Source organism: Clupea harengus, chromosome 18 (assembly GCF_900700415.2).
Source record: "Clupea harengus chromosome 18, Ch_v2.0.2, whole genome shotgun sequence".
Lineage (NCBI taxonomy): Eukaryota > Metazoa > Chordata > Actinopteri > Clupeiformes > Clupeidae > Clupea > Clupea harengus.
The window spans coordinates 25,048,439-25,057,399 of record NC_045169.1 but is presented as its reverse complement, the minus strand read 5'-3'; positions in this window follow the sequence as shown (position 1 = coordinate 25,057,399).

Genomic DNA, 8,961 nt, shown 5'->3' with positions numbered 1-8,961 from the left:
GAGGTATGTGGTGTTTATTGAATACGATTACTTATTTTTTCAAACTCAGACTCATTGGCCTTGGCTCTTTTTCTGCAGAGAACATATAACAGACCACATTTTCATTGACTGCACACTGTAACCCCCTCTACACATTTATATTACATACAGGGTGTCCAGGTCCACTGGACCCGGGGCAAATACAAGTGTGAAAATGTTCTGGTCCTGCTGTAATTGTCATGTCTGGTCCTGCTTTAAGTTTGTGTGTGTTTGTGTTTGTGTATGTGTGTGTGTGTGTGTGTGTGTGTGTGTGTGTGTGAGTGTGTGTGTGTGCGTGTGTTTGTGTGTGTGTGTGTGTGTGTTTGTGTGTGTGTGTGTGTGTTTGTGTTTGTGTGTGTGTGGCGGGGTTTATGTTTGTGTTTGTGTGTGTGTGTGTGTTTGTGTGTGTGTGTGTGTGTGTGTGTGTGTGTGTGTGTGTGTGTGTGTGTTTATATGTGTTTGTGGGCCTTCTGTGTTTGTGGACCTGCTGTAGGCTGTGTGTGTGTGTGTTTGTGTGTGTGTGTGTGTGTGTGTTTGTGTGTTTGTGTGTGTGTGTGAGTGTGTGTGTGTAAGAAATATTTTTTTCAAACACAGACTCATTAGCCTTGGCTCATTTTCTGCAAAGAACATATATCAGACCACATTTTCATTGACCGCACACCGTAATATTGAATAAAGATCTGGGCTGCCTCTGATGCGACTTCCTCATATGCTTGGACCTTACAAGTCTACAAAGGGAAACCTGATGAGGACGCCCTGAGAAAAATCAAGGAATGAGAGTTGTCCTGGACATGGCTCAGGGACTCAGTGGACACAACATCACATGCCACAATTTATTTTACATCGTACACGCTGGGACCGGAGCTGACCATGGTGGGAACGATAAGGAAAAACAGGTCTGAGCTCCCACCCCAACTGCTGCCTACAAAGAACAGGCCTGTCAACTCGTCCAAGTTTGTGGACACGGCTGACACGTCCCTGGTATCCTATGTGCCAAAGAAACGCAAGAATGTGGTATAAACTGTGAACACACTGCACAGAGATGGGAGAATCTGTGGCCTGGAGCATCAAAGACTAGAGATCATCATGGATTATAATGCCACAAAAGGAGAGGTGGACAACATGGACAAGCTGGTGTCTGCCTACAGCTGCAAAAGGAGGACCCTACACTGGCCACTGCCGAATTTCTTTAACATATTGGACATCTCGGCGTACAACGCCTTTGTCATCTAGAGGGCACTGAACCCAGAGTGGACCAGAGGGAAGCTCCAGAGGAGACGTCTCTTTATCGAAAGACACTAGTGAAACCTCCAATCCTGAGAAGACAACATGTTCCAAGAACCTCAGCCTCTGCAGCCAGCGTGAGGAGGATTCAGGAGGACAATGCTGGTGCCCCATCCACCCATGCTGTGCTATGTAAACTGACCTGATTTATAATGAAATTCATTGAAATTCAAATATATTAAAGTCAATAGTTATGAAAAACCTTGCTTCATTTGTAAATTTGTTGAATTGTGTCTACTAATATCTTGATTATACATGCACAGGTAGTGATGGATAAAGTGAGGCTTTGTGAAACACTGAAATACATAAATACTCAGGTACAGAGCAATTCAGCACCCTGGACAGCTCCCACACCTGGATCAGGGCTTCTGTCTGGTTCTCATGCTGAGTATTAATAGACATGAAATTTGGTCTTTTGACAGAACCTCTCCAAAGTGGTATAAGCTGTTGGGCTGTGGGTTGCTGGTTTTGGGGTGAGTTGATGATCATCTTGGGTTGACACCTTTCTAGCGTCTCATGCATGACATTTCTTTGTACATACATATCAAAATACTGTAGTAAATGGTTTTAGGTGTGATGTGAGAACTGACTGCTGCAGCCATCTCTAACCATGTTCCTCATCTGTAATCAAGCACATTCTGTTCCATCTGAGCATCAACTGACCTGCAGATGTCTTTAGTCACAGTCAATATGATAAAACAACATTGGTTCCACCACAAAAAAACACAAGAAAGCCATTATTAATTCATTTAATTTCCAATATACAAAATACATACAGTCTGAAAACAGAGAATAAAATGTAAATATGTAGAAATATATTAATATATATGTAATATATGTTCCTAAGACAGTCATCATTTACAAAATGTATTTAAATCAATAAATGCTTCATAAAATGTATGACGTTAATGAAGTTAAAAGTCTACAGAAGATAAAGTAAACTTGTAAAAATGCATTAGAATGATAAAGGTTTAATGATGTTGAGCAATATATAAATATGTACACAGAAGATAATTGGCTGCCACCTAGCATATATTATGGGAGTTGAACTCAGCCCTTCACAATCTAAAAACAACTCAAATTAAGGATTGATTAGGCCATTACCCTTATTCTGAAACTCCCCTGTGATGTCACACCTGAATGTGAACATATTTAACATGAATAAGTTATATACATTAATTAACATCATATATATATATATATATATATATATCAAGGACCATATCACAGAAAGATTGTCATAAACTATACCAACACTACCATGACATTGAATGAATCGTTGTTTCTTTACTTCTTTACAGAGTGACATATGATAAAGGCGATCCACAAACACACATATGAAAGCAAAATTAGAATATTTACCCATCCGCTGCCACTCTCTCTCTTCCTAACTCACGCACACACACACACGCACACACACAACGACACGCACACGCTGTGGGTCTGTCGCTTCTCTCCCCCTGACACCAGTACTGGCCCTTATGAGACTGAGCAGCTATGATGGTGTATGTATCGGTGTCAGACTGAGGAAGGAGATTCTTTTTCCAGTTTTAATATGATTTATAGTTCCAGACTCTCTCAGGCTCTATCACACTCTTCAGAGTGACTGTCTCTCCTGTGAACACAGGACTCTGTGGCTCTACAGTCAGTGTAGCTGTGGGCAGGGCTATGGATGGAAGTAAAGCAAAGTACAAATAATCATCCCATAATACTGCTTAACTATTTGATGTATCCAGACTGACCTCCAAGGAGGTACAGTTAACGCTAAACTGATGAGATGTTAAAGTAATTTAAATTCAGAAAAAGTGATTAGGGTTCACATTCAGAGATGCTCACATACCAGTTATGTGCAGTTTTAGTGTGTGAGTGTGTATGTGTGTGTGTGTGTGTGTGTGTGTGTGTGTGTGTGTGTGTGTGTGTGTGTGTGTGTGTGTGTGTGTGTGTGTGTGTGTGTGTGTGTGTGTGTGTGTGTGTGTGTGTGTGTGTGTGTGTGTGTCCAGAGGATCATCCCTTGCCACCCTGACACAACAGAAGTATTGTTTGGAACCACAACTGCAATGTCTTAAATGAAATTAATTGATTGCCTTGTTTGGCTTCTGTGTAAGAGAGCAGCATTTTCGGCATTGAGATACTAAACAAACAGGCCTGGAAAATGTACCAAACAGACATGTTTTAGAAAATGTGGCCAGAGAATGTAATAATGATGAACGCCTACTGAATGCTGAATCAAAATGAATCCATGGACAAAGTTTCTCACTGTGTGTATTACATTTTATATCCAACCATGTGTGTGTTTTACCCAACCTTGACATTGCACCTGTGTTGACATTTAGACCCTCGTCACCAATAAACACTCTGATTTGGACTGTTCACATCAAGCCAAAATCAATGAATGACAAAGGATTTAAAGATCTCTTGAGGCATAACCCCAAGAGGATGTGGTTTGACATTCACCTTTGAGCAAACCCACATTGCCAAAGGAAGAAGTCTAAAGAAAAAACCTGACCTTTCACTTCCTGTTTGTGCTGTTGATTCCTTTTCTACTTTTCAACCACTTCTGGGTTAACCACAGAGGTATAATGAAAACCCATCATCCTGAAAATGTGTTCAAGTGTGATTGATTCAGCTCATTGATTTCATGATTTTTAGAAAAAAAAGTTTATTGAATCCAAGTGAAAAATGCAGCATACAAAAATACACTCTGATTTTATATTTGAAAATAAATCTGCATATAAGACCAAATATTGGAAAAATATAAAATCATATTTTACAAAACACACACACACACACAATATACACACACACACTTGGACCAAATTTGAGAAAAGCTTTAAAAATATTAACAAGCACTGATTAAATCTCTACATTCCAAATATTGAAAACATATATTATCACATTTTTCTTATACATATCTACGACGGCTGATTGAGATTAGGCTGGATAGACACATTAAAACACTTAAATCTCTACATAGGATAATATCTGTTCTACATACTTTGAGGCTGTAATTGCAATTAATATGCATATGAGCTTCAGCAATTTATAAAAACATCACGCTTTGTCTAGACGTTGAGGTTGAAATCGACAGTGAACTTGCCTTCATCTAGGGTCCAGGGTCACAATGTCACGATAGCCTAATGACCCAGACAGCCAAGCTGTGCCAACAACCTCTTTGGGTTTCCATTATACACAGGAAATATTCTCCTTCTAAAGCCACAAGGCTTAATTTATGGCAATGATAAAGGGTGACAGTATTATGGAAATGGCTTTTCAATGCACTGAATGAAAAAGGAAGCATGACTGAAAAGAAAACATCAAAAGCAAAATAAAATACAGTATGCTCCTGTTTACACAGTTTCCCAGGGCTATTGTAGCATTCAGTCAAAGATGATAAACATGTATTATACTAAAGTACCAGAAAGACACTCAGCACAGGGAAGGAATAACTCTGGCAGTGCAGTCACTATGCATCTCACCAGTGGCGTTTCTACATTAGGGGCACATGGGGCACTGCCCCACCACATCCAGATGGCGCTGTGGTGCAGAAAGCTCAATACATCTGTGCTTTGTGGCAAAATATATCTTATTTTATTTAAAATGCAAAGTAGCGATTCAATTGTAAATGTGTGTGTGAATAAACTAGACTCACAAGAATTATAGTGCTGTTTTGGAGTAATTTGATTCGTGTGTGTTTCTGTGTTTGTGCTTGCTCTGTGAAATGCTGCCTGCTCTCCGATGTCCCTCCCCTTCTGGGGCAGCGCTGCAAACATAAGACTGTTGCTATGGAAACACCAATGAGAGTGAACGACACAGGCCAAAGTTTACATTGGGAGATGGGGCAGTTTAAAATGTGCCCCACGAAATCTGCTTAGCAAGACAGATCTACGCTACGTACGTTACTGCACGTTAGCTATCACTAGTTTTCTACTGTTTTGGAACCATCTTCCGTGTTTCAAGTTGCAGCCGGAAATAATTTCTGTTTATAAGACAACATTTTATGTAAGTTTTGTTCATTTAGCAGCATGATTTGTTGCTGTTATTTGTTTCAGTTGTGCCTTTCGTTTTATGCAATAAAATAAAAAGATTAGATAGACACAATCTATTTTATTTACTTTGTTGCTGTATTATAAGCCACATCTTTGTGTCGCGCTGAGAACTAAAGCATGTGAAATGTAATTGAAATAGGATTTCTGCTCCCTGCCGGCAATCACAAATTCAGCCAATAGCCTATGGCTAGCTGGGCATATAGGCAAATTGCTTATATAATAAAATAATAATCAGCTAGCTCTATTTTTGTGACGATGTCATACAAAATTGCCCCACCAAGAGAGGAGAGGAGAGGAGAGGAGAGGGGAGGAGCACCATTGCTAAGGGTCAGGGTTGAGGAGAGGAGAGGAGAGGAAAAGAGAGGTGAGGTGAGGAGAGGAGAGGAGCACCATTGCTAAGGATCAGGGTAAAGGAGAGGAGAGGGAAGGAGCACCATTGCTAGAGATGAGATGAGATGAGATGAGATGAGATGAGATGAGATGAGATGAGATGAGATGAGATGAGATGAGATGAGATGAGATGAGATGAGATGAGATGAGATGAGATGAGATGAGATGAGATGAGATGAGATGAGATGAGATGAGATGAGATGAGATGAGATGAGATGAGATGAGATGAGATGAGATGAGATGAGATGAGATGAGATGAGATGAGATGAGATGAGATGAGATGAGATGAGATGAGATGAGATGAGATGAGATGAGATGAGATGAGATGAGATGAGATGAGATGAGATGAGATGAGATGAGATGAGATGAGATGAGATGAGATGAGATGAGATGAGATGAGAATGAGATGAGATGAGATGAGATGAGATGAGATGAGATGAGATGAGATGAGATGAGATGAGATGAGATGAGATGAGATGAGATGAGATGAGATGAGATGAGATGAGATGAGATGAGATGAGATGAGATGAGATGAGATGAGATGAGATGAGATGAGATGAGATGAGATGAGATGAGATGAGATGAGATGAGATGAGATGAGATGAGATGAGATGAGATGAGATGAGATGAGATGAGATGAGATGAGATGAGATGAGATGAGATGAGATGAGATGAGATGAGATGAGATGATGAGATGAGATGAGATGAGATGAGATGAGATGAGATGAGATGAGATGAGATGAGATGAGATGAGATGAGATGAGATGAGATGAGATGAGATGAGATGAGATGAGATGAGATGAGATGAGATGAGATGAGATGAGATGAGATGAGATGAGATGAGATGAGATGAGATGAGATGAGAGGAGCACCATTGCTAAGGATCAGGGTTGGGGAGAGGAGAGGAGAGGAGAGGAGAGGAGAGGAGGAGAGGAGAGGAGCACCATTGCTAAGGATCAGGGTTGGGGAGAGGAGAGGAGAGGAGAGGAGAGGAGATGAGATGAGAGGAGAGGAGGGGAACGTAACAGAACGGAAAGGAGAGGAGAGGAGAGGAGAGGAGAGGACAGGAGCACCATTGCTAAGGGTCAGGGAGATGAGATGAGAGCCATTGCTAAGGGTTAGGGTTGAGGAGAGGAGAGGAGAGGAGAGGAGAGGAGAGGTGCACCATTGCTAAGGGTCAGGGTTGGGGAGAGGAGAGGAGATAAGAGGAGAGGAGAGGAGATGAGATGAGAGGAGAGGAGGGGAACGTAACATAACGGAAAGGAGAGGAGAGGAGAGGAGAGGAGAGGACAGGAGCACCATTGCTAAGGGTCAGGGTTGGGGAGAGGAGAGGAGAGGAGAGGAGAGACTACACTACTCTGATCCATCACTGCTCATACTAAAATAAAGAGGAGGCATTATTCTATTAAATACACAAAGCTTGTTTATCTCCAACTCTAAAACAGTTGATACTAAATCCAAGGCAACAAAAAAACACTCAAACCACAACTGGGGTATGTCGTGGGAAACATGACTTTTGAAGTTCACAATTGCGTCAAACCTTTTTTTTTTTTTTACTTTGTGGCTTTTGTCAGAACACAGCAGCTCTCAAACGGTCTCTTCTCTCTACTTCCTCTTTCTCAGAAGCAGGCTTGTACAGACTGTAACACATACAAAACAAACACAAATAACATTGATAAACTACACTAGAACTCCACACCAGAATGCATGTTTTATTTATTGCTGTTTTATTGTCATTAAAACAGATGTGTTTTTCAGAGGATCTGGAAGTGACATACCAGTGGTGTAGAATAAAAGTGGCAACAAGCAGAAGACTTTGAGCAGAAGGCCAGTCAGGTGAAGCCCATCTGCCTCTGTCTGACATGAGGGATTCAGGCCTCCTCTTCATCTCTGCTTTGGTAGTGTGAGAAGGTGACCCCTCCCCCCTTCTGACTGTGCCCAAATTAGAAAAGAACAGAGAGAGGAGGGGAACAGAACAGAACGGAAAGGAAAGCAGAGGAGAGGAGAGGAGAGGAGAGGAGGGGAACAGAACTGAACGGAAAGGAAAGCAGAGGAGAGGAGAGGAGAGGAAAAGAGAGGAGAGGAGCACCATTGCTAAGGGTCAGTGTTGGGGAGAGGAGAGGAGAGGAGAGGAGAGGAACGGAACGGAAAGGAAAGCAGAGGAGAGGAGAGGAGAGGAGGGGAACAGAACTGAACGGAAAGGAAAGCAGAGGAGAGGAGAGAAGAGGAGAGAACAGGAGCACCATTGCTAAGGGTCAGGGTTGGGGAGAGGAGAGGAGAGGAGAGAAGAGAAGAGAAGAGAAGAGAAGAGGAGAGGAGGGGAGAGGAGAGGAAAGGAAAGGATAGAATAGGAGAGGAGAGGAAAGGAAAGGAGCACCATTGCTAAGGGTCAGGGTTGGGAAGAGGAGAGGAAAGGAAAGGAGCCCCATTGCTAAGGGTCAGGGTTGGTGAGAGGAGAGGAGCACCACTCAATAAACACCACATACCTCACTGACTTCAACCACTGTCCCCATTAGTTTTCGTCTTCTTAAAGGGCCAGTGCTCACTTCCCCTTTAGCCCTGCTACTGGCTGCACTACCATGAAAGAGCTTCATCTCTGCTGAGAAAACCGAACACAACTGACCACAACAGATAGATAAACACTGCATGTCCTTTCTTCATCAAAGCCTCAATGTATCCATCACTACCTGTACATGCAGACCTGTGCCTTCAACAGTGCATTTTAACACAAGTGAATTAACTTTAAAACCAATGAACCGCAGGCCAACTGAACCTGACATAGTCAACATTCAATAAACAGCCTCATACCTCAGCGACTTCAACCACTGTCCCCATTAGTTTTCTTCTTCTTAAAGGGACAGTGCTCACTTCCCCTTTAGCCCTGCTACTGGCTGCACTACCATGACAGAGCTTCATCTCTGCTTTGGTAGTGTGAGAAGGTGCGCCCCCCTTCTGCATGCATGGTTACGGCCTCCTGTGCTGTGCGCTGTGTGTAGTTAGGGCACACTAACCGTCTACTTTGTCAGTTGTCAAAATGGAGCTCAACCATCCAACGTGTGAAACCAAAGATGATAGTTTGTCAGCAACGGCAAAACTGTGGCTTTGTTCCAGTAATACAGCACTACCCCCCCCCCCCCCTACCACCACCACCACCACCCCCCCGGCTGGCTATCTGTGCACATCAAGTATATTCTGAGAATCATCAAGAGAAGTGAATATTAAG